The sequence below is a fragment of the Oncorhynchus gorbuscha genome, linkage group LG13 (assembly GCF_021184085.1).
Source record: "Oncorhynchus gorbuscha isolate QuinsamMale2020 ecotype Even-year linkage group LG13, OgorEven_v1.0, whole genome shotgun sequence".
NCBI classification, from domain to species: Eukaryota; Metazoa; Chordata; class Actinopteri; order Salmoniformes; family Salmonidae; genus Oncorhynchus; species Oncorhynchus gorbuscha.
Window position 1 is genome coordinate 65,609,309 of NC_060185.1, and position 25,288 is coordinate 65,634,596.

The 25,288-nt window shown below is 41.4% G+C and overlaps 1 long non-coding RNA gene across 2 annotated transcripts in view; it reads left to right on the top strand.

Annotated features, from left to right (window-relative positions):
- The window catches only part of LOC123993346, a 144,256-nt gene that overhangs the window by 112,104 nt on the left and 6,864 nt on the right, over nucleotides 1-25,288 (top strand). The window contains exon 3 of one of the 2 annotated variants that reach the window (XR_006831437.1): nucleotides 23,652-23,788. The exons of the other annotated variant lie outside the window; for it this stretch is intronic. This is a non-coding gene — a long non-coding RNA (uncharacterized LOC123993346). The remainder of the gene's footprint in view (nucleotides 1-23,651; nucleotides 23,789-25,288) is intronic. 2 annotated transcript variants of the gene reach the window in all.

Sequence of the window (25,288 nt, forward strand, 5' to 3'; positions counted from 1 at the left end):
AATGAATATGTACTTGACATGACGATGTATGGCGTTTTCCACAAATGTCATACAGTAGATACACATGCAAAGGCCCTGAGGCGCCACGGTTCAGGAGTCAGTAAGTGAGCATGTGTGTGGCGATCTCGCTGTTAACCTCTCCGCATTACAAGAGCTCCAGGGCCAGACTCTACATTGATGGATGGGGGGGATGAAGGGGAAACCAGAACCAAGGAATTCCCCTTGGGCCATTTCAATTACAGTTAGAGAGCAAGCTTCTGGAACTGTGATGATATGTTGCTTTAAGGCTGTGACATTAATGGAGAGGACAAATGGGATTTTGTGTGGTGCTGACCCTACAGTGTAGGCCCGAGACGGAGAGATTCAGAGGTGAAGCCAAGGATGCACTGTTAATAGGTTTTAGACCAACCTCAGAGGCGCTTTGGTTGTTTTATCTGTCTTCACCAAAAATAACATGCTAAATCATGCGTACATACAGCAAATCGCCGAGGGCCGGAACTAGCAATGTCGTCTCGTGCCATTTTGGCACCTCTGAAGTTCGGGAGATATTGATAGCCTTTGCATATCTGTACCCACAGGGCAGGGAGCATGAGGGGGCATGGGAGAGGGTAAGCAGTCAACAGTCTCCCTTTGAGGAAGCCAGGTAGTGGATTTAGAAGGGAGAAAGGGAAAGTAGTGGACTGTCCCTTCATCTTTCTGATGATCAATAAGGTACTGTAACCTTTTATCGGACATGTGCCACGATATGGTAATGGATCTACAGTGTCTGTGTGTGCTCTCTAGCACATTCCATCTAAAAACAACTCCTTTTCCCAGGAAGTGACACGCCATCAAGTAATGTGTCCCTATTTGTGGGTTGATCACAATCCGACTTTTAAAGCTGCAAAGTTTTCCCATATCCTCCAAAACCGATGACTTTGAAAAAGACCATGGCAGATATTACGGTATTCTATCTCGACTCCTTTGGAATAATCATAATATAGATGATATTGATTGGGTGGGGGATCAAAAATCCATTCCCCATGGAAGAACAGAGTGTATTTTATAGAGTTCCTTTAGCCCGTTATTAGAGGGGGATATAGCTGTGGTAATTAGCACTCATCCCCAGCTCTATACCCATATCTGTTACATTATCATAAACCTGCATTACTGCTGTTGTGAATGTCACAGATGTTATTCTCCCAGTTATGTAAGTGACAGAATTACTCAATGGCCCTGTGTCTGGGAGGGGTTTCAAAATATTAATTCAGTCTAAAAAAAGAAAACCTAGTTGCTCATGATAGTTCAGTGCATGATGTGCCTTTGTAAATTCCCTGTTGGCTTGACATATACAGTATCGGGTCACGGCTGCATCCCATTGGGATTAGCTACTTCATGAAGTGAACTTTCCTTTCAACACCATGGATTGAACCCTTACCACCGCTACACCTGGTCATCAGCGGAGCTTCGTCTGGCAGCGAAACAGTTATTCAGCCTCATTTACTAACTTTTTAAAACCTTAGCTGATATTGCTGACTTGCTTAAACAAATGTGGTTTCTACTGACTCCTTGAGGATTTGTGTAAGTCGATAAGAACCTCATTGTCCTTCAATAATAACAAACGGCAACATGGAATTACAGGGGTCTATTACTGAACTTTCGGGTTGAGAACAAATATTTGAATGGGAAGAGACTGTCAACATGGTTACAGACCCAACAACATTAGATAGCATCCCCTCTTCATGAAGAAAAGCACATGAGCTAATTTATGCTGTAGCATACAAGACATTTTTGGACTCACCATTGTTGTGCTGTGCTCACTTGAACAGGAAGGTGGCGCGGCGGTCCTTCCTGTGGGCAAATTTTGGGCATCAATCGTGCTTTCAAGACAACTGGGAACTCTGAATGAAAGGTTGAATCACGACGTCAGTGATCTTCAGATCGGAGCTCTGGAAAGAGGCCTGAGTTCCCGGCTTACAATTCCAAGTTGGATGACCATTCAAAATGTATTTTCCCGGGTCAGAGTTCCCAGTTGTCTTGAACTCACTGAAGTCTGAGATTTCCCAGTTCCGAGTTTCCAGTTGTTTTGAACGGGGCAGAAGACATGCTGGATTGACAGCATGGTCAATGTATTCAATCTTTGGCCCATGGTGTGTTGCAAGTGAATGTTTTTTTATTTTATGATTTGCCAGTAGATTGCCAACTGTCGACGATGACTGCCTTACAGCTGGCTAGCTAAGATTTTATAAGTAACATGATCAGTCCAATCAAAGCTACGGTAGATACAGCATAACTTGATTTGACATCATTTTATCTGTGACCAATGACCTTGAGCCTTCTTGGATGGGCACTTCTAATGTAAATCTATGGCAGCACCCAAAGGGGCTTGAACTGCCTAGCTCTCGCTGTAGATTCTGCAGTGACGTAGTGTCCCCATGAGTGACGGAACACTGAGCCAATCACGGTGCAACTAGAAAAGATAACCAACCCATACACTCTGTATATTCTGCTGGCTGACCCTCCACCACAGAAAGCACTGAGCTAGGCTGAAACGCCTGCATTTTGGAGCTGCCTTACTCAAGAAAGAGACCATGTTTGTATGCGGCTTTATTAACTCTATAATAATTTTTTACATCGTTTGCAAACTGACATGTGACATCAATTTCTTTTTTTAGATAAACAGGTGGGACTCCAAACAGGTGGGGCCCAGCCCCACCTGCCCTCAATGATGGGTCGCCACTGCTTCAATGTCATTTCATTGAAATGATGTGGACAAAATGTTGATTCAACCAGTGAGTGCCCAGTGGGATGATATGCACATCTTCTATGAAGAAAAATGATATCAATCAGTGAATAGGCAAACACAGTAATGCATCTGTGTAACAGCACGGGCCATTGTTTATACACACAAACGAGTACGACGCCAGAGGCAAAGTGAAGTCACTGACATAATTATGTTTACACTTTTGTATTATTCAGAGATGTAATGCAACTGGCATTGGGGTTTGGATTGTGTTTTACATTCTGCATTTGCATCGTGTGCCTGGCCTGTGTGATCACCAAACATACAGTAGTACCCATTGAGGTAGTGGGAGGTTTCAATATCGCACTACTGTAAGTCACCAGTTATGAAACAGCGCATTCTGATCATTCCACCCCCTTTTTTGGGGGATATTCTTTGAACATTTCATGTCACTGGCACTACTGTTTACAAAGCCTATTTAGACAAGTACGGGTTGGAAATAATTAGTCCTCCATGCGTGTGCGGACATATTCCCTTTCAATCAGTTTAAAAACCAACTCGGTTAATTAATCTTCTGTGCCGTTACTCTTCCCAAATCATTTCCTTAATAGCTGCTGCATTCCTTAGATCTGTAGTCAGCAGTGCATATTTTCCCCCATGTTTCCCTCCTCCGTTGTGTTTTTGTGTTCCTTTCTTTTCCACAGAATTCCCATTGACCCATATATTTGATCTGATATTTGAAGTACATCATATGAAATTCCAAGTCAAAGATGGAACAATGGATGCACTATTATTAGTCGCTTTTGAGGTATATCCTCCTAGAACCTGTGAGAGCGTTGCGTGCTGTCTTTTCCTGCATTCCCTGAGTGAAAACATTAGCATCTCGTTTGGGCCTGGTTGAGAGCTGTGGTTACTTCATGGAACTGGGTTATTTCATCACTAGAAGACCTGGGGAATTGAGCTGAATGTGGTGAATGACTGAAGGTTTTCCACGCACGTAGCAGCTTGAGGTAGAGTAGGGGAATTTCAGGGAGGCATTTTTGCAAAAATCACACATGACAAAGTGCGATGGCACCTACCTTGATGATTTTTGGAAAAGATCCCTGCACTAATGTCAACATCCCATTGATCCTCAACACCTTTTTAACACCCGCGTCACACCCACCTAAATGGAGATAAATGGAAAGAGTTATCAGTTAGCGGTTAGCTTTGTCACCACATCCTCTGACGTCTCCTGCATATCTGTCAGTTAGGCCCTATTCCCACTGCGAGAGATGAAAGACACTTAGAGGAGTGTAGTGATGGAGGCGATTTCGACTTTTCAATTCACATTATTCACATTATTGTATTTTTCCATATATAGACACCCCCTATGTTTGAATAAAATGAACTATATGTAGGCTACTGAGCTTGTCTGATGCTTTAAGCACTACGATTAAAAATGACTAAATTACTAAAGATAGAGCCATAGATCAATGTAGCCTAACCAAAAAAAAGAAAAAGAATCCCCACCCTCCTCCTCCCGCTGCCCTATCGCAGATTCTGACATTAAGCTCCTGAAGTTGTCGGTAATAGACTACACCGGCTATCCGCAACCTTTTCCATTAGGAGTTATCCTACCATTTCTTCTGACCTGCCAAGTTATCCTACCATTTCTTCTGACCTGGGTGCCAATTATGATTTTCATATGCACATTTTGATTAAATTGACAACTCGTAAATGGAATGAAATAAACCAAAACTCTTTTCTCACAGCCTACTGTGCGCGCTGCAAACAATGTGTCCACTCCTACAATGACAACAGTAAGACTGTAATAATAATATATTGAATGCATTAGCAGAAATTACCATAACCAAACACACATTGTAGATGAGAAATGGTGGGAATTAACGATAAATGTACTACTGGGGATACTGGTGTGCCAACCCCGCGGCCTCCGCAATGGATTGGTCTACTCAGACAAGCTGCCATAATTATCTCATCCGACCAACAGCCTATCAACCAAACAATCGACCAGTGGACTAAATGGGTCAGGCCTACTAGCCACTAGCCAGTAAGCACACACTTTTTAAAAATCGGAGCAACTTTTCATCTAAAACATATTACGATATTGAATAATGCAACCAAACCATATTACACTATTGCATAATGCAACAATCCACAAGAATTATTAGTATTATTTTCTCATCGTTCACATTAAATACAGTACAGTAGCATTACCATGCAGTCATTCATATTATAATATAGGCTACACAGCTAGGAAACGATAGCTAGCAAGCTAGCTAAACAAAATAATTTCTGCATCCTCACATAAACATGCTGGCTGTAGCTGAATGCTGACGTTTAGCTGAAACATCGTTAGAGAGGAGCTCTTAGGCTTACACAAGCTACCATATTAAAGTAACCTTAGAACAAACCAGGTTTCATTTTCATCAAGATCATGGAAGTCATTCCCTGGGGATTTGCTTCTTGCCTGGACCTAGGTGGCTCAGTGCAGTCAAGCAACAACAACAAACATACACTTGAGATTTAAAGCTCACTGATCATTTCAGAATGCAACAGGCTGTTACTACAATTTCAGGTAAAAATGAAATAAAACAAGTCTTACAAAATAAAGAAAATGTCCGGACATTTCAACTGTTTTAAAAACATTGCAATACTATGACCATTTTTACTGTAAAAGCCGATTCATGGTCAGTCCTGGGTTTACAGTGGCCGTACAGCATTTATAGCGATACGGCCTTCGTAGAAGTCAGAGCATTCATACTTCTTGCGCTTCAGGGAGCAGAGTAGAGCGGAGAGTGTCATGTGCAGTAGCGGTGCCTGGGTAAAATCACAGAGGAAGCCAAGCCAGGGGAAAAAAGATGTATGTAATATGTGTTGTGATAATTGTGATGTTTGTTCTATAACCTGTTAGTTCATATGCCTTGACAACGTCATAAACTCAGCAAAAAAAGAAACGTCCTCTCACTGTCAACTGCGTTTATCTTCAGCAAACATAATATGTGTAAATATTCATATGAACATAACAAGATTCAACAACTGAGACTAAAACTAAAGAAGTTCCACAGACATGTAACTAACATAAGTGGAATAATGTGTCCCTAAAAGTGGGGTTCAAAATCAAAAGTAACAGCCAGTATCTGGTGTGGCCACCAGATGCATTAAGTACTGCAGTGCATGGACTGCACCAGATTTAGCAGTTCTTGCTGTGAGATGTTACCGCACTCTTCCACCAAGGCACCTGCAAGTTCCCGGACATTTCTGGGGGAATGGCCTTAGCCCTCTGATTCAACAGGTCCCAGGCGTGCTCAATGGGATTGTGATCCGGGCTCTGCGCAGGCCATGGCAGAACACTGACATTCCTGTCTTGCAGGAAATCACGCACAGAACGAGCAGTATGGCTGGTGGCATTGTCATGCTGGAGGGTCATGTGAGGATGAGCCTGCAGGAAGGGTACCACATGAGGTAGGAGGACATCTTCCCTGTAACGCACAGCGTTGCGATTACCTGCAATGACAACAAGCTCAGACCGATGATGCTGTGACACACCGCCCCAGACCATGACGGACCCTCCACCTCCAAATCAATCCCGCTCCAAAGTACAGGCCTCGGTGTAATGCTCATTCCTTCAACCATAAACGCAAATCCGACCATCACTCCCGGTTGAGACAAAACCGTGACTCGTCAGTGAAGAGCACTTTTTGCCAGTCCTGTCTGTTCCAGCGACGGTGGGTTTGTGCCCGTAGGCAATGTTGTTGCCGGTGATGTTTGGTGAGGACCTGCCTTACAACAGGCCTTCAAGCCCTCAGTCCAGCCTCTCTCAGCCTATTGTGGACAGTCTGAGCACTGATGGAGGGATTCTGCGTTCCTGGTGTAACTCGGAAGTTGTTGTTGCCATCCTGTACCTGTCCTGCAGGTGTGATGTTCGGATGTACCAATCCTGTGCAGGTGTTGTTACACGTGGTCTGCCACTGCGAGTACGTTCAGCTGTCCCTCCTGTCTCCCTGTAGCGCTGTCTCATCAATGCTCACAGTACGGACATTGCAATTTCTTGCCCTGGCCACATCTGCAGTCCCCATGCCTCCTTGCAGCATGCCTAAGGCACGTTCACGGAGATGAGCAGGGACCCTGGGCATCTTTCTTTTGGTGTTTTTCAGAGGTAGTAGAAAGGCCTATTTAGTGTCCTAAGTTTTCATAACTGTGACCTTAATTGCCTACCATCTGTAAGCTGTTAGTGTCTTAACGACCGTTCCACAGGTGCATGTTCATTAATTGTTTATGGTTCATTGAACAAGCATGGAAAACAGTGATTAAACCCTTTAAAATGAAGATCTTTGAAGTTATTTGGATTTTTACGAATTATCTTTAAAAGACACGGTCTTGAAAAAAGGATGTTTATATAGGCCTAAGGCCGAGACAATAAGAAGACACAGTGGGCAGAATATATTCAACCACACCTTTGTTTCATCACAAAACCGGAGAGCAAGTCCACAAAACATATTTTATGTAAACAAACAGTTATATGACCTAAAGCATGGTCAATTGAGTTAATGTTTTCTGACATTTTCAGGCTACTAAACAACTATTGATTTAGAACCACTGAGAAGTACCTCAAATCGCAAAGAAAACAGGAGCTGCCTCCACTATTCCAGCACCATTTCAACTTCAACACTTCAACATCATCTAATCACCTATGCTTAGTCTAATACAGTGACAACTAAAGATACCAACAAATATTTAGTCCAATCAATGTAAGATAAATATGTGGCTGTCCATGTTACTTCTTTATGTGTGTGTGTGTGTGTGTGTGTGTGTGTGTGTGTGTGTGTGTGTGTGTGTGTGTGTGTGTGTGTGTGTGTGTGTGTGTGTGTGTGTGTGTGTGTGTGTGTGTGTGTGTGTGTGTGTGTGTGTGTGTGTGTGTGTGTGTGTGTGTGTGTGTGTGCAAGTAGAAAAAACATGTTGACTCACCCTACTTTTTAATTTGATTTGATTTACTTGTACAGAAACTCCAATGCCATCCTCCTCTTTTAATTAGCATAAACTGTCTATGACTCTGTCACACACTACACACTTTTGTTTTTTGTTGTCCTAGGCTACCTGCCTAAAATGCTTCCTTTCATGGGCAACGATGCACCAGGCCAGCTAGTTAATGCTAGCCTACTACATCTAGCTACACTTTGAACTTCCATCCTCTCAGGCCAGGTGCGCAATGTATGAATTTATGGTTGGATCAGAATCTGCATTATTGTCATTGGCCAGTACAGAGAATGAAGTAAAACCACAATTCTAAGTCCCTATCTCCAGCCATGGCTGATTTAGGAAAGGACCGATTTCAGCTAGCTAGCCACCGGAGGACAACAACACAATGAGATGCAACAATTACATGTTTTCTTTTCTGTCGTTGACATTTGGCTTCAGTTGTAATGTTATTGGTGTGAAACCAAATCCAAACTTGCTTCACTTGACACTTTTATTTTTGTGCGGCAGGACCATTCCCAGCTGAGCTCACTCAGTTTAGCTCAAAGCTGATTGGCTATTTTATACTAGCCAAATGCTCACAGACTTCACTTGCATTAAATGCTACGGGCGACAACAGTGTCAAACTCTTTTTGACCAGACAGCATCATATAGATGGGCTACACATATTGAGAAAGAGGGGGGCGCTGTTTCGTTCACTCGAATGCTTTCTCTGGTGAGATACGTTCAGCCTCTTGCGAATTGAAGGACATTTATGAAACACAGAGAGACTAAATAAATAATTTGGTATGTTTTTTGGGGGGGAAGCCTGGCTTCCCTTGCCATCCACGAATACATGCCACTGGTCATATGCATCCAATAAATTGATCTACACAACTTAAATTGCACTACTCGTAGTGATTCAGGGCTAATGTCTATAGCCAGCCAGCTAAATACCAGCAACTGGCTAAACAAAAAGACAAATATTACCTCTTCTGAGATGTTGGAGTCATTTTCCTGGTGCTTGACGTAGGAGCTCAGCCAAGATAGTATGATGTAAAAAGGCAGAACCGTTTTCCCACCTGCATTTCCACAGCTTTATGAGCTTGTTCCGCAACTACCTCCACTTATTGTGGTAAGCTTCCCCATCCATAGATGGACTCGACCAAAACAATGTAAATGCCATGAAAACGTGTCAGAGAAAGATCCCGAATCTCCTCCTTGCCCCCCAGCAAAATTAGCCTACTGTACATTTAGGCTATTGTGTATATGTGCATTTCACACTATGTCAAAGTAAAAATCGGAATATAATGTTTGTATGGATGTCAACCTGAATACATGTTCATGTCATCGTCATCAGTGAACTGCGTTACAGTTAAAAAACGACTTTGACTACAACCATCGATTTTTGTATGCTAACTATGCTACCAGCTTATACGAGCGAGAGTTAGCCTTTAGCAGTCACTTCTTCTAAATCTGAAAAGGGACAACTTCTAAATGTTATGCAGTGAAAACAGCCAAATAAATCCACACCTGACTTTAGTAACCACATTGTGGGCCTGTTACAAAACATGATGGATTTGACAACTCTCCACTTCTTGAATGTGCACCAATCAGGCATCCTTCTATCCACCACAGTATGCAATCCTTTGACCTCTTTACCGCATCTATCCCCGTTACCTCCTTGATTTCTTTCCAGGAGTTCTCTTTCCCTTCACATTGTTACAAAAAATTTGGTAGGTGCACAGCATCACAGAGCCAGAGCCACGTACAGAGCCTCCGCACCGCATTGCTGGATCAAGCATAACGCCTCATGTCCACCAGATGCATCAAACTCTTTGCGTTCCGGCGGAAGTCATTCATTGTCAATGGAGCAGTCCACAACCCTACGTTGGGGGTGCCGCACTAGGCTGTGGTGCGTTCTGTGTACCGCATGCGCTCCATCCTTTCAACTCCTGCTTTGTTTACTATGCGGTGGTACAAGCGGAAGTACACACACAGACTCCAACTAGCTGGCTTTTAGCTAGTTGAAAAGCGAAGCACATGTGCGTCAAGTAAATACAGAAAATACAGGCAAGACATCCAGCAAAATAAAAAGCATATGCATGTGGTGGACATCAGGCATTAATCACGTTTAAGAGTGTTGGCTCAACAAGACAATTCTGTTTACACTGCCCTGCTTAGAGGGGTGCAACTGTCAGGCAAGTGTTGTGCACTACCCGCAGAGGTAGCGGTCGAAACGTGACAAGTTTGCAAGTTTACATTGTGTTATATGTGTGTAGCCGCGGGTATTTTTGCGAAAAGCCTAGTAAGTGTTAAGACCCTCAAAGTCCTCGGAGCAGCCCAAGAGGAATTCTATTCAGTACAGTGGGAGGAAGATCTAAATCATCAGGGTAAATAGCATAAAGCATCCCTCAGTGAAATAATTAATATGCAATGCTCACATTTTTGTGCTGATTACAAGGCTGTGGCACGTGATGAGTTATCAAAACAAGAAATAAACTACTTGGATTAGAATTCTGCCTTTAATTGGATAGATGAAAGAAGCAATTAGTTGCACTTGAGTCAAGAATGTGTCCTTTTTTCAAGTCAACTCTTCCTTCTTTAATGGGAATGGGGGAAATTGTATGTTATAGCTATGCTTTGATTTCTTTGTGCATTAAGTTCAAACATAATTGTATTTATTTCTGAGGGTGTCACTGTCTTTTGATCTTAAATATTATTTCTCCAAGTTCCTGGCATAGACATAGTATGTCTCTCTATGTCTATAGCTCCATAGAGAGGTTATGCTGGGTTCATAGAAGACTGGAGCTGAAGAGAGGGTCAGCTTTGTGTGACCTCACCGCAGGTAGGACAGACTTCATCTAAATGTAGAGAATCATAATAGGTTCTCTCTCCCATATATAGTGTCTGAAACTGAAGAGGCCGCTTTGTTATTACACTGTAATACTGCATAGAAGTCAATAGCCAATACCAGCATGGTTCCCATATGTTCCAAAACCAATAATATTTCATCTTGATGTCCCAAAGGTTTTATTTAACCCTAAGCTTTCAAATGAACATTTATGTATTCATACTGACTATATTCAATGCCACATCAGTGATATGGGATATATGGATCAGTCATTTTGGATTGTCTCCCCCCCCCATATTTTTACTGAAAGGCTGCTCATTTGCACATTGTTTCAGTATTTCATCTGTGTAATCGTCCCACTTGAAACAAAACATACCCATTTGCCTATATGGCAAAGCACCTGATGATTTTAATCTAAATGACTTTGCTTCTCTGGGAAGCATCTTTGAATACTTAATTAATGCACCATAAAGCAAATATGAGTTGTTGTTCATTTAAAGTGGTATTGATTTTAACCATAAAATGTTTCAGTTTTTGGGGAGATATTTTATTCGAGGAGCTATAGTACAATGTAGATGCAATGTCTTACCGTGGTGTTGGATCAACAGACTCCCCATCAGTGGCGGTCGGTGCTGTTTAAGATGAGGGAGGACAATTATTTTTTAAATGAGAATTGCCTTTATTTCTGTTACAGCATAATGGATGACTCATTCATATTCCATTTACCCAGCTAAATGATAGGTTTACACTACATGATACTCCAATTTCCCTATACCCATCATGAAGTTGCTACAACCTAGCCTATGAATGCAAGTTTACAACGTAGGTGCACAGGTCAAGAGAAGAAAATGTAGTAATCAAGGTGACAGACAATGACACAATACCACCTTGTACTCTTTTGCTTGCTCCTAGCTTATCTAGGGTGTAGTCATTAGTCCATCAGTTGCAAATGAGAGTTTCTATTGGACAAATTCAGGTACGTTTATTCCCGTTTGCTTCCGTTGAAGAAAAGTTTTTCAACAGAATCTGCAGAATGGATACACCCCTGATCGCACACAATCACAGTTCACTTTAATAGCAGCCAATGCTCGTTGTATAACTCCTTCTTGCATCTACACGCTCTCCTCCTCTCATCTTTTCCCTTCTCTTGTGGATTTCAGTTCACAACACATGACTGTGACCAGGCAACAAAAAAAAGTTCCAAGACAAACCTTCATATCATAACCGCTAACCTCTACACATAGCCCACATAGCTGTCAACATATTAGCTAACGTCATGGTCAACATAGCTAATAGAACTAACGCATTAGTAAACTTTCTACAATCATGCATAACAGTGTACAATCAGCAAGCAGTTTAGCAGTTACACCGGCAGGCCTTGCCGGCAATAAATTAATAAAACCAAATGCTTACCTTGACTTGGAAGAGTTCCAGTGTTGGATAGCCATAGCCAGCTAGCTAACATAGTATCCCTCTCTGTTTGAGCCAGGTGTTTGAGTATGCTAAACTAGCAAGTTGCATTTGCTTGCTAAGTAAGTGAAAAACAAGGAAACAAGTGAAATACAAGGAAATATGGCTATTTCTCGGTCTCTCTCTCTCTTGCTTCTCCTTCATTTTTGAAGAAATGTATTTGTTCAAAATGGTTCAACTATCGTCTTTCCCTCTCTTTGAGTCAACTACTTACCACATTTTATGCAATGCAGTGCTAGCTAGCTGTACGTTATGGTTTCCGTACTAAATTAATGACAGTATCCTTTGATTGGGTGGGCAACATTTCAGTTAATGCTGCAAAAGCACTGATAGAACGGCCTCCGGAAGCTGTCATAATTACTCTGTATGTCTATGGAAGGGGGTGAGAACCATGAGCCTCCTAGGTTTTGTATTGAAGTCAATGTACCCAGAGGAGGATGGAAACTAACTGTCCGTTTACACCGTGGTGCTAACCTACAGAGTGCTGTTGAGGCTACTGCTGACCTTCATAGCAAAACAGTGTGTTTTAATCTATTATTTGGTGACTATATTTAATATAGTTCTATCTAAAAATTGATAACTTTTTAAATGTTTCACTATTTTTATTTTTATGAAATTCACTGAAGAGGATGGTCCACCCTTTCCTCCTCTGAAGAGGCTCCATTGTTCCCCATTCATCAAACATACTTGCTAGCTAGCACCCCAGACATATCATCCAAGGCTACAGATGACCACATGAATGATTTATATCTTACTACCTACCTCCTTGTCCTGTTTCCAGAACGCTGGGTGAATTGGCAGAGGCTCTAACCCATTTAGGTACAGAAAGTACCAGGTTGTGGAGGGGGACTGGATGGTTGGTTGGATAGCTCTGTTGTTGCACAGCCCTTACTCATCAATCAGAAATCAAAGCTTTGACAGTTGCCAACATTAAAGGACTGCTCCTGGTGTGTCCTGTGCCAGGGAGTTATCACAGATCATGAAGAGAGAGGATGGATGGAGACTCCTGGGCCAAAACCTGGACAGGATTCCCTGAATAGATTTTCCTAGTAATATAGGCCTTTATCAAAGACGCAGGGGTATTGGTGAGATGCTATAAAGTAATAGGCTATGCTTCTTTCATTGACATATGCTTCTGTAGTTGTAATATGCTTTCAATGTTACCCAGAGTTTATGGATGTGATTGATACTTATGCTGAATGCTCAAAAGGTGCTATAAGGGGCGGCAGGTAGCCTAGTGGTTAGAGCGTTAGGCCGGTAACCAAAAGGTTGCTTGATCGAATCCCCGAGCTGACAAGGTAAAAATCTGTCATTCTGCCCCTCAACAAGGCAGTTAACCCACTGTTCCTTGGCCGTCATTGTAAATAAGAACTTGTTCTTAACTGACTTGCCTAGTTAAATAAAGGTTCAATTTTTTTTTTAATGTAAAAGGTTGAAAGCAATTCTAACAGAGAGCCAGAGTCAAAGTCAATAGAGCTCACCAGCGTGTAGTCCTAAAAAATGTACATGAGTTAGAATTTTCTACCTCTGGTTCATTGGCCATTCCTGTTGGGGAAATTAATGGGGAAAGGAATGGGGCTTTGGGATATACACAGAAAATAAGGTTAGGAGATCTTATACGTTTCGTTCAATGATATAATATCAATCAGTTAATATGACCTTTATGAATTACGAATCCTTTGTGCTCCAAATAAGTCAGTTGCTAACGAATCGCTAAACTGTCAGAGAAATGGAACTATAACATTAGTCGCAAAATGTTTTATGTCACTACGCCGAACACACAAACTAGTCTGTGCTACACTAGTCCGCCAAAAAGCTAGTTAGCTTAGTTAGATTTCTGCTTACCTGCTCGAACTAAAACGCAAGGATGGTATAAAAAACCATGTCTCTTCAGCGGTAAGGTGCTTGTTTTATCACTTCTCAAATGATGTTATCCAGACTTTGGGTCAGCCTTAGCCCTTGATCACGACACTCAGTTCCGTTACATTACACGGAAGAGTCATTGGACGAAGGCACCTTCTGTATGGGGGAGTTTTGTTAAGAGCGCCAACGCTTGGTCTGAACATTAACACACGTCTCCTTCAGATCAGCGAGAAATAATTGTCAAAAAACTACAGGTTACATTGATACACACCTTTATAGGCTTAGGGTTCCCACACTGCCGTATCTCCATGTTACAGCGGGTGTTTACAGAAGACAGACGGAAGACAGAGAGACCACCAGTGCTGATTAGCTAATTTAGCATGCTCAGAACACCAGTGTGTCAGTGTGTAATGGAAGAAGGCCGCCAGAAACTTGTTGTTACTGAAAATTACTGCCAGCTACCACTGTGATACAGCCGGTTAAAACTGTATACAGTAAGTGTATATTTGGCATTTGTGAAATAATTTTGATGTGATATGAAGGCAAAGGGCTTTATGTTTCCAGAACCATATCACACTTGAAAATCAATTCATGTCTAGATGGAGTATTTGGCTGTTTTGGCTGCCAGAGCCAGTCCACCTCCGAAATAGCATACATGGTCCTTGGACCTTAAGGAGTAATGGTAGGCTCCTTAAGAGTACATATTGGGCTAAGTCCACCTGATAAGGTTGGCTAAGCCTGTTAGCTAAATGTCAAATGCATTGGACATGAGGTGTAGTTTTATTTTTTACATGTTAGCAGCACATCATTAGCTTTTTACTTGTTTTGATGACATAAATGCTTCACAATTCACAAAAAGTGATGTTAGCTGATGAAGATTATCTCATAGAACAAAATGTATAATATCTCCTAAGCATTTACATTTACATTTAAGTCATTTAGCAGACGCTCTTATCCAGAGCGACTTACAAATTGGTGCATTTACCTTATGACATCCAGTGGAACAGTCACTTTACAATAGTGCATCTAAATCTTAAAGGGGGGGGGGGTGAGAGGGATTACTTATCCTATCCTAGGTATTCCTTAAAGAGGTGGGGTTTCAGGTGTCTCCGGAAGCCTGTGTTTACCACAGACCTTATATTCAGTGTTTATCCAAAAAAAACTCCAAATACCCCATTAATTTCCCATAGACTTTGGACAACTAACCAGTAGTAAAGTACTTAAGTAAAAATACTTTAAAGTACTACTTAAGTAGTTTTTTGAGGTATCTGTACTTTACTCTTTTTCTTTTACAACTTGTACTTTTACTTCACTACATTCCTAAAGATAATTAATGTACTTTTTACTCCATACATTTTCCCTGACACCCAAAAGTACTCATTACATTTTGAATGTTTAGCAGGACATGAACATGGTCCAATTCATGCACTTATCAAGAGAACAGCCCTCCCTGGTCATCTATAATGCATTTGATCTGGCAAACACACCAAACACAAATGCTTAGTTTGTACATTTTCTGAGTTTTGGAGTCGGTGGTGGAAAAAGTACCCAATTGTCAAAAGATTCCTTCATAGAAAATGACTTGAGTTAAATTGAAAGTCACCCAGTAAAATACTTGCTTGAGTAAAAGTCTAAAGGTATTTGGTTTTAAATATACTTAGATATCAAAATTAAATGTAATTTCTCAAATATACTTAAGTATCAAAGTTAAAATAAAAGTATAAATAATTTCAAATTCCTTATATTAAGCAAACCAGATAGCACAATTTGCATTTATTTTTTGTTTACCTGTAGCCAGGAACACTCTTCAATTTTTTTCAAACGAAGCATTCGTGTTTAGTGAGTCCGGCAGATCAGAGGCAGTAGGGATGACCATGGATGTTCTCTTGATAAGTGCGTGAATTGGACCATCTTCCTGTCCTGCTAAGCATTCAAACTGTAAGGAGTACTTTTGGGTGTCAGGGAAATGTATAGAGTAAAAGGTTCATTATTTTCCTTAGGAATGTAGTGAAGTAAAAGTAAAACTTGGCCAAAATATAAATAGTAAAGTATAGATATCCCCCCAAAACGACTTACTTTTTAAAGTATTTTTACTTTAGTACTTTACACCACTGGTTGGAATGTTCCCCTGGCTAGCCATAAATAAATAAAAACAAGAAAACCGTGCCTTCTGGTTTGCTTAATATGAGGAATGTAAATTATTTTTACTTTTACTTTTACTTTTGATAAGTATATTTTAGCAATTACATTTACTTTTGATAATATTAATTAAAATAGGCCTATATTTAAAACCAAATACTTTTGGACTTTTACTCAAGTAGTATTATACTGGGTGACTTTCACTTTTACTTGAGTCATTTTCTATTAAGGTATCTTTACTTTTACTCAAGTATGACAATATGGTACTTTTCCACCACTGCAAGTAAACATGGTGGAGTTAGCTTCCGTTAGTGCCTACAAAAAGACGACATTACTATTGCTCTATTTGAGCACAGTTGTGTACGTATTATCTTTACTTTGACAGAAAGCAATATGTGGAAAAATTGGTCACACAAGCATGTGTAACAGTATGTGTAACTCTTGAATAGGGATATTCAGAACATTTAACAAAGAGGGACTAACTTTTTAAGCCCATATTGACTGTGGTCAGTTGTTCATATTGTGTTGTTCCATTAAACTATTAACTACATTTTTTGTTTATTTACAGGTTTGATTATTGTATTTTGCCATGTCAAACAAGATATGCTGCGTTCAAAACACCTGGGAACTCGGGAAATCTCCAACATTCCAAGTCGGATGACCGTTCAAAACGATTTTTTCCCAGTCAGAGCTCGTTTTTTTCCCGAGTTCCCAGTTGTCTTGAAACCACTGAAGTCCGAAGTGGAGTTATGAGTTCCCAGTTCTTTTGAACGTGGAAAAAAACTTTCTGCTTTATTTCGCATTTAATTTTCCACTTATCCACATTGTTTGTTTTGTATAACGGTGGAGTTGTGGATTTCTTTACAACTTTTGAAATCGACTCCAAACGGCGTGGGGTAGGGTACCATTTAAATTATGCTGCCATCCTACACCGTTTGTATTATTTAGGTCATGTGTCTTTATTCTTTGGCGCAGATTATGATGATGTCTGAGCGTTCAAGCATTTTAGTCTGGAGTAGGACATGTTTATGGACTTTTAGGGCATTGTGATAAGTATTATATTTATTTAATACAAATGTCGTTCGAACAGAGGAAAAAATAAACAGACTGGCTAAACATACAATTATTCTTTTGGTTTGTGAAACCCCTGTGTAAGGACACAAAAGGGGGGACGTTCACCGCGGAAAGTAAATTCTTTTGAAGTGGAACTAATCATCTGAGGGATGGTTCTCGTTGTCCTAACAACGCAGCTGAATTGGAATGAGCCTCCCTTTTTGTTGAAGATATGTTTTCTTTCTTTCATTCAAAACTGATGATGATAGTAGTTTCACGCCCTGTCCACCCACATTGTCAGTCCAAACTTTTTTTTGCAGATAAGTCTTTACTTGGAGACGCCGAACACACGGCGGGTGACTCTTGGACTGTGACGTAAGCCTCGCCCTTCTGTCTCCAAGTCTACGCTTTATAATACCGTTCTAATGAAAAGGGAATCTCACACCAAATCCTCCTGAATAACACTTATTTGAAAGACTGTGAAAAGATCAACACTCTTAGGCTACTCTTAAATATATTTTCATCTCATTGATGATTATGCACTGATAACTTTCCCATTTTTATATAATCGATTTTGGAGTCGAAGTCCAATCATATTATGCCTATTTTGTTTATTTTGTTACCTATCTTTGTTCATTGTAACTCAACGGCTTTTCTGTTCCCCAGTTCGCCAGAACAGTTGTGCACAGCATCCAATAGACTAGGCCTTCACGAATTTGACTTTATTGTTTGGCAATTTGAATAGCAGCTGCTTTAAAATTAAAGACAGATATGACAGACAGAAAGATGAAAGGATGTATAGGCGTATGGCTAGACCAACACATAGGCATGATATATATGAAACCCTATTTGTTTAGCCTAAAGTTGGTTAACCCAATAAACTATTATATAATAGAAAACAATTGTCAAGTGGAATTGATGATTGATAGGCCTATTGATTGATGACAATGACAAGTCTTTGGTATTATAATGAGTTGTAACTGTTGGTTCTACGTCGATGGTCTCCACATACAGCCTCCGGGGCTTGTAAAAGGTAACTTTGGCCCTCTGACCTCGCTCTAGGAATTCCATCCTCTCCCCGTTACTAAATCTTTCTCCTTCACAGGCTCTACCTTTGCTTCACAACGTTATAAACTGTTCGCCTTTTATGCAAGGCCTAGTAACCGAGGCATTTTATTGTCACCACGTGAGACCAGGGTTCAAGCAACAGCCGTCCGACAAGAGAGGTGAACTGTTATCGCCAGGGGCTCGAGGAAGGATAACTCTTACTGACTTGATGAAACGTTCAACAGTTTAGGCCTACTTTTCTGTTTAGCCTAATATTGTGACTAACGAAAAAGGCAGCCTGTTGCGGTGTGTTTTCAGAATAATTGTCTCATGATCATTATTTTGCTTATTAAAATATCTTACAGTGCAGCATTTGTACTATTTGCGTCATTCTATCTATGTATTTGCCAAAGGGTCACTAATAGTCCCACCTGTGCGCTTTTAGGCCTATAATACATTATCAGGTTTAAATGGATCATACAGCTTATGATCTAGCACAATAACGAAACCTTAGCCTTTTAAGTTACTTATGTATATTTAATATTGCCTATTAATACTGGATCGCCATTTTTGCATGATCAGGCTTTTTCTAATTTTAGTAAGGTGCCTTTAGAATAGGCCAAGACGTCTTGTGCTCTTGGTCGCCGGATTGCCTGGGCGGAGGTTCCTCTCTGGGCAAGAAAATGTTGAAGACCCCTGCAGTACAGCATCTTTTTGTCCCCTTTTCGCGTAAAACTGGGCTTAATGGTGTTTAATCCAACATATTAATCATGCTAAGACAGGGAAATTATGACGTTAGACAAGCAAAACAATTTGTGGATAAATTGGATTCATATCCTGGTTTCAGTTTATATCAATTTTTTTTATACACGCAACCAAACACATAAAAACAGAAATTGTGCTGTCCTCATCAACAAATTGAATACATTACATTTTCTGAGAGTGCAAATCCCAAATCTGTTTAGCACGTTAGCCTACTTTTTCGTTTTACTCTGCTGTTGTTCATGTGTTTTTGGCAGGATTTTCAGACTGCTGATGCACACTTTGAAAACAGCTCCGGTACAGTACGTTCTCTGAATGATGTCACACAGGGGTGGGTCCCTCTGTGCAGCGACTGGAGAGCCCTGACGTCTCTCTCTCCGTTGACGAAAAAGGGCTGGGAGATAAAGTGAGCGGGATGCGACGTAAACGATGTCGACGTAGAATCTGGTCTGCTGCGCTCTGTACTGTAGTCTGTTAAAATTTGACCAGCTGCGTTATTATTGGATCCCCAAATCGAGCGACAGTGTCCATAAATCGGGCTTAGTCAGAGAGTACGCACCGGATGCATACGTAGCATTATGGTTAGACAGAATACACTTCTGAATACACCACCCTAAGCTGATACTAGAGTAGCTTAATTAATATAAAATGTCATTAGATTTAAAAAAATAATAATAATAGGCTACAGTTTACTTACACAGCAAACACTTGTTTAAATGTAGTCTACTTGAGTGTAGTTACGATGCTGCAAATGTTTTACAAATGTGAATGGACATATAGCCCAGGTCAGGGATGACTATTCCACCCTATAAGGCATTTTTCCACGCCGAGAAGCTACATAACGACTTTCACGACTGGTAGCGTGATGTTTGTCTGGAATTTCCAACAATCCTTTGGCGTGCAACTATTTCTGTCATCTTTGCACGCCATGCGGTATCTGGTTGTCATTGTCACCACGGCAGACTGGGAGCCGGGAGAGGACGCCAATGCCGTGCCAGTTGGCCCGAGTTGGTGAAAACAACAGGCAGACGCAGCACGATTCTAATCTCAATCGTTCCAGACATGAAGGTCACTCTCATGGCGATCGCAGTTTTACTTGTTACATTAAGTATAACCAAGATCCCACCGTCTTAATATATCATTTGAGCTCATTTCGTATTTTTTAATTACACATTTACCACACGAGGCGGTTTTGCCCTTGGACCAGAGGCCACTGTAATTACATGTCTATAAGAATTGTAAGAATTATAGAATTGTCTATAAGGTTGGTTGAGTAGACTACGCTACCATAATAAACAGCTATTTTTTAAAGACATTTGAGAAGAGCTAGAAAGCTAACAGAGGTTAAACAAGTTGAAATGGGACATACCACTGCTGCAACACCATAGTTTTGACGTTTTGTGTTTGCACATTACGCACAAGATATACCCATTAAGCACAAGCTATACCCATTACGCACAAGATATACCCATTACGCACAAGGTATACATTTCCTAATTGGAAGAATAGAAAGGAAGCAGATTGATTGGTCCTTCAGACATGGCTACAGGTAAAGCAAGTCATCCAGTTGGTTTAAGTGGCTCCACACGATGTTATGTAATTGAAGATTTAATAGGCGTGGCTTACTTGGACTATGTATTCATCATTGATCTGGTCAACATACAAACTGAACACACCTTTACTCTCTCATTAAACAAACAGACACATTGCATACCTACCAAGGACAGTATTGTAAATATCAAGGGGACACTTGTAATTTCTGGCTCAGCAGGTTTGGACATTAGTTGAGTGTCGACCTAATAATGGCTAATGAGCACCCAGTGACACATGTGTAGGCACCCAAACTATCAAGGGGCCCATTAAACCATAACAATGTTATAATTAGCATTGTGGCTAAGGTTAACTTCAGCCCTGTAAATATCAAACTGGATGTGGGCCTGATTGGTCCACTGTTTGTGGGCAAGGGTGTGTGTGTGTGTGTGTGTGTGTGTGTGTGTGTGTGTGTGTGTGTGTGTGTGTGTGTGTGTGTGTGTGTGTGTGTGTGTGTGTGTGTGTGTGTGTGTGTGTGTGTGTGTGTGTGTGAGGGGGGGGGACATTTGACTAACCAAACTAATATGTCCATTATGTTAATTCTCCATAACAATATCAAAAGATATAACATAAGGTGTGATTCTCACTTCTCTTTATATCATACTGTTTTTAGGCCTACTACAGAAAAGAGCAGTGATGTACCCTTCCAAGTGTGTTATAAACATGCAACCCTGTCACTATTAAACTACCTTGCTTTGCCAACAGCAAAAATCAAGCAAATCGTCAATTTAGTCCATGACCAACACACAGAGACATCATTATTTCTTGGTCTTTTATTTTTGTCCTGTAAATTACAAGCCTAAGCCTGGAATACACAGCAGTCTTAAAAATGTATATTGGAAATGTTTTTGATCTTGTACCCCACTGCAAACACTTTCAGCTGTCTGCAGGTCTCCTAGCAACAGCAAACAAAGGCAGGGCCCATTTCAAGTTTCCCGCGGAGAGGCCAGTCCAGCGGAGCCTTTGATCTTGACAGGGGAAATAGCTGAGTGGGCACTACTGGCATTTGTCTTTCATTTACTCCAACCCCCCCCCCCCTCAAAAAGCTTTCTGGAACAGCCAAAATCTTCATCTGTCTGTCCACTGCATCCAACCCCCCCTCAATAATCAACCATGGCAAAGCAGCTCATTGAAACATTACAGTGCTTGGTTGAAGTTCTTCGCTTTTTGTTTTGGTGCATAGTTACTGTTTGAGTTGCTAGAAAAGAGCTAGAATTTAGTAGACTAGTCATTTGTGGTTTCTCTGTGCAGAGAGAATGAGCGGATACAGCAAGTGAGTATTTGGTCCATTGTTTTCTTCTCCTCTTTAAAGTCGACCTTATAGAGAATGGAGAGGCCTCTATCCCAGGATTGTGATTTTAAATGATTTTCTAATCACATAATGTGTGTTTTCCTCCCTTACACAAGCGCATAAAGCTTTTTGTGTTTCAATGGAACTGTGGCCATTTTCTCTGCAATGAAACTCCGGATGCTTGCAGCTCCTCCAGACAAACATTGGAGCTGCCGTGGATTTTCAGGGTCTCCTATTTGGAATTCAACTGCATCCATATAGTGGGCCGCACATTGAACACATTATTTGAAGTTGATGCTCCTTTCGTAGTACATCCTGAGGAGCAAAATATAAATAGCCCACTCCTTCTGTATGTATAAACATTATGAGAGGGGGGGGTAATAACTTTGGACTATGTAATGCTATCTTACTCCAGCGCCCATTGCTTTCATCCAAAACAGCTCAGGAGATTAAACAAATGAAAGTGTTTCTCATTGTTTCGGTGTAATTTACTGTAATTGATGTTTCCATCTAGTTGCAGAGGCCTGCTCGAGCAGTTGTTTGTGTTTGTAGGAGGACACGGAGCCCAGTGGGGTGTATTGACTCAGGCTGTTGACTAATACTGCGCTAATGCCACGTTTTAGGCTAACACTGCCCCAATTGTTTATGGGTGACCAAACAGTACCCAGGCTCTACACTGAGATCATGCTTTCATCTCAGTGGTGCACAGCTCTCTATGTATTTGCATAGTATTTAGCCACTCAACAGAATGTGCTATACTGTATCTAGAGTCATTTCAGTGAGCGGGTGCACCCATGTGGTATGTTTATGTGTAGGCTAAAACATTTGTTTTATGTGTGCAAGTCGTAAACACTATATAATACACATTCATTACTATTCATTAGCATTTAAATGGAGTACAGGGTAGTACCATTCTAAAGGCATGTAGTGCAAGAGTCATTAACTCATTATATATACTGTATGGTATGTATATTTAGACGGAAGCAGAGACCATCTCAATCTGTGTCGTTCCTCCATGGGTGAAATGTACAGTTACAGTACACTTGGAATGAGTCCATGTATATTGTGTTTGTGCCATATACAACATACAATATCACAGTTTGACTATATGACATTTTTGGAGTGTTGAAAAACAGGTATGCTACAGAAGGAGTGTGGGTGTGGTAGCGTTTGTCACTGCTCTCTTTAGGGGTTCAAAAGTAGGTTTGAAAATGTCTGTCTTTTTGTCTCGATGTCACACATTTTATTTTCGTACCGCATAAATCTGTTCAGGGACCCCAACATTTTTCCATCCGTCAAGGGTGTCATTTAGAAAAAAATGTTGCAACTGAATTGCCACCCCCAGTCCTTCTGTATGTTAAATGGCTTGCTGTCTCCAAGAGACAAGGTGGGAGTCTGTTGTATGTTGTGGTGCACCAGCCGTCCTGTCCCATCTTAAAACACGACCCGTCGCCCTAAATACACCCATCCCATGGCCAACTCATCCTGACACACACACACACACACACACACACACACACACACACACACACACACACACACACACACACACACACACACACACACACACACACACACACACACACACACACACACACACACACACACACACACACACACACACACACACACACACACACACACACACCGTCGACCTCCAAAGTGTCCTCCTCCTCGCCACCTCTTTGACATTGCGACAGACAAACTCGTCCCACCGCCGTTCGTTTTTCAGGGAGACGCCTGAAAAGCTGGAGCTAACGGAGTCTGGCAGAATTGCCCCGAAGTGATTGAGATGTTAACCTTCAGTGCTGTATCTCCTTCCCTTCTCCCCCCTCCTCCCTCCTCCTCCTACCCCCAATTCCCCCCTCTCCTCCGGTCCCTCCATCTCTTTTCCTCAGCAGGCTGTCTCTCCTCCGACAGACTGCGCTGTGAGAGAGCCAAGCCATTAGACACTCCCAGTGCTGATAATGAAGGCACAGAGGTGGTCCAAAGCAGCGTGATGCGGTGGAGGAGAGAAGAGCAGGAGCGGAGAAGGAAGGTAGATTAGGATAATTACCTGGCGTCGGTGGTAAAGAGAGAGAGAGAGAGAGAGAGAGAGAGAGAGAGAGAGAGAGAGAGAGAGAGAGAGAGAGAGAGAGAGAGAGAGAGAGAGAGAGAGAGAGAGAGAGAGAGAGAGAGAGAGAGAGAGAGAGAGAGAGAGAGAGAGAGAGAGAGAGAGAGAGAGAGAGAGAGAGAGAGAGAGAGAGAGAGAGAGAGAGAGAGAGAGAGAGAGAGAGAGAGAGAAAGATGTCTTACTTCCAGCCGTCTCCATTTGCAAAATGAGTATTACCACAATAGTGCCAATTGCAGAATTGAGGATTCATGGTTTATGGGGCGGAAAAAGAGAAATTGTAACATCAAATGAGACATTTTTATTCCCAATGAATGTCAATATAATGTGCTGTGTGATCTGATAATAGGAACAACATAAATAAAATGTTTCTCAAATGTTGTTGTTGTTGTTGTTGTTGTTTGCAGTGAGTATTGATCATGTGGTCTGTAAGTCGGCCTATGCATCACCAGCTATGCCAGCATGTACATATCTGTTGTTTATACAGCCTTGGCGCGGGTCTCCTACACCAGTAAGCACTAAATATCCTCAGTCACTACGGCTTTGAAGAGCCTATGAGGTCAGGTTTTAAATTATGGTCTGCACCCACGCCACGCTTTCTCCACTCTCACAAATCCATTCGCCACACAATGCATTTCAAATGAAAGCAGCGTCACCATAACACGCCTTAGGAGACATTAAGCTATAGTATGTTACTTTCATGTATGATAGCATGGCCCCTGTACGCTTTGATGTGCTCACTTTTTAATGCTTTATTAATAATAATAACACACTGGCGACTACTGTCACCGTGCGTTGGCTGCTCTTCCCTCCCACACACTTTCTTTCCATCCATCCATCCATCCCTCCCTGGGTCTTGTTGTCTTTGGGTCAGACTGCTGGTGTGCTTGTGATTAGAGAGAATGATACGGACCCGGAGATGAAGAGGGCCAGGAGAACCTATCAGAGAGCACTGGGTGTAAGGCGCTGCTCTCCTATTGGCTGCTGTTGGAATCAGACACATCTTAATTTCTTCTTCCATCCAGCCTGCTTTCACATCCAAGCCCCGGGGGAAGTGGGAGGATTATAGTCCCTGTCTTTTGGGTGTGTGTTTGTGTGTGTGTGCGCACGTGAATGTCTGTGTGTGTGTGTGTGTGTGTGTAGTAAACGTCTTACAGACACAGAAGGTACAGAGTTTAGACACTGATAACACTAACCCTCCTCCAAGCCTGGCCCAGATACAGACACAGTGTTGGAAGTGCTGGCAGATTTTGAGGTACTGTCTTCTTCCAGCAACTCCAGCAGGACATCAGCTCATTATGAATGAGAGACCAGCAACACTACTATTTAAATGTATTATTTATTTATCCTTTATTTAACCAGATAAGTTCAATTGAGATTTACATCTCTTGGATGTGTAATGGTGCTCACATTTGAAACGTTGATTTC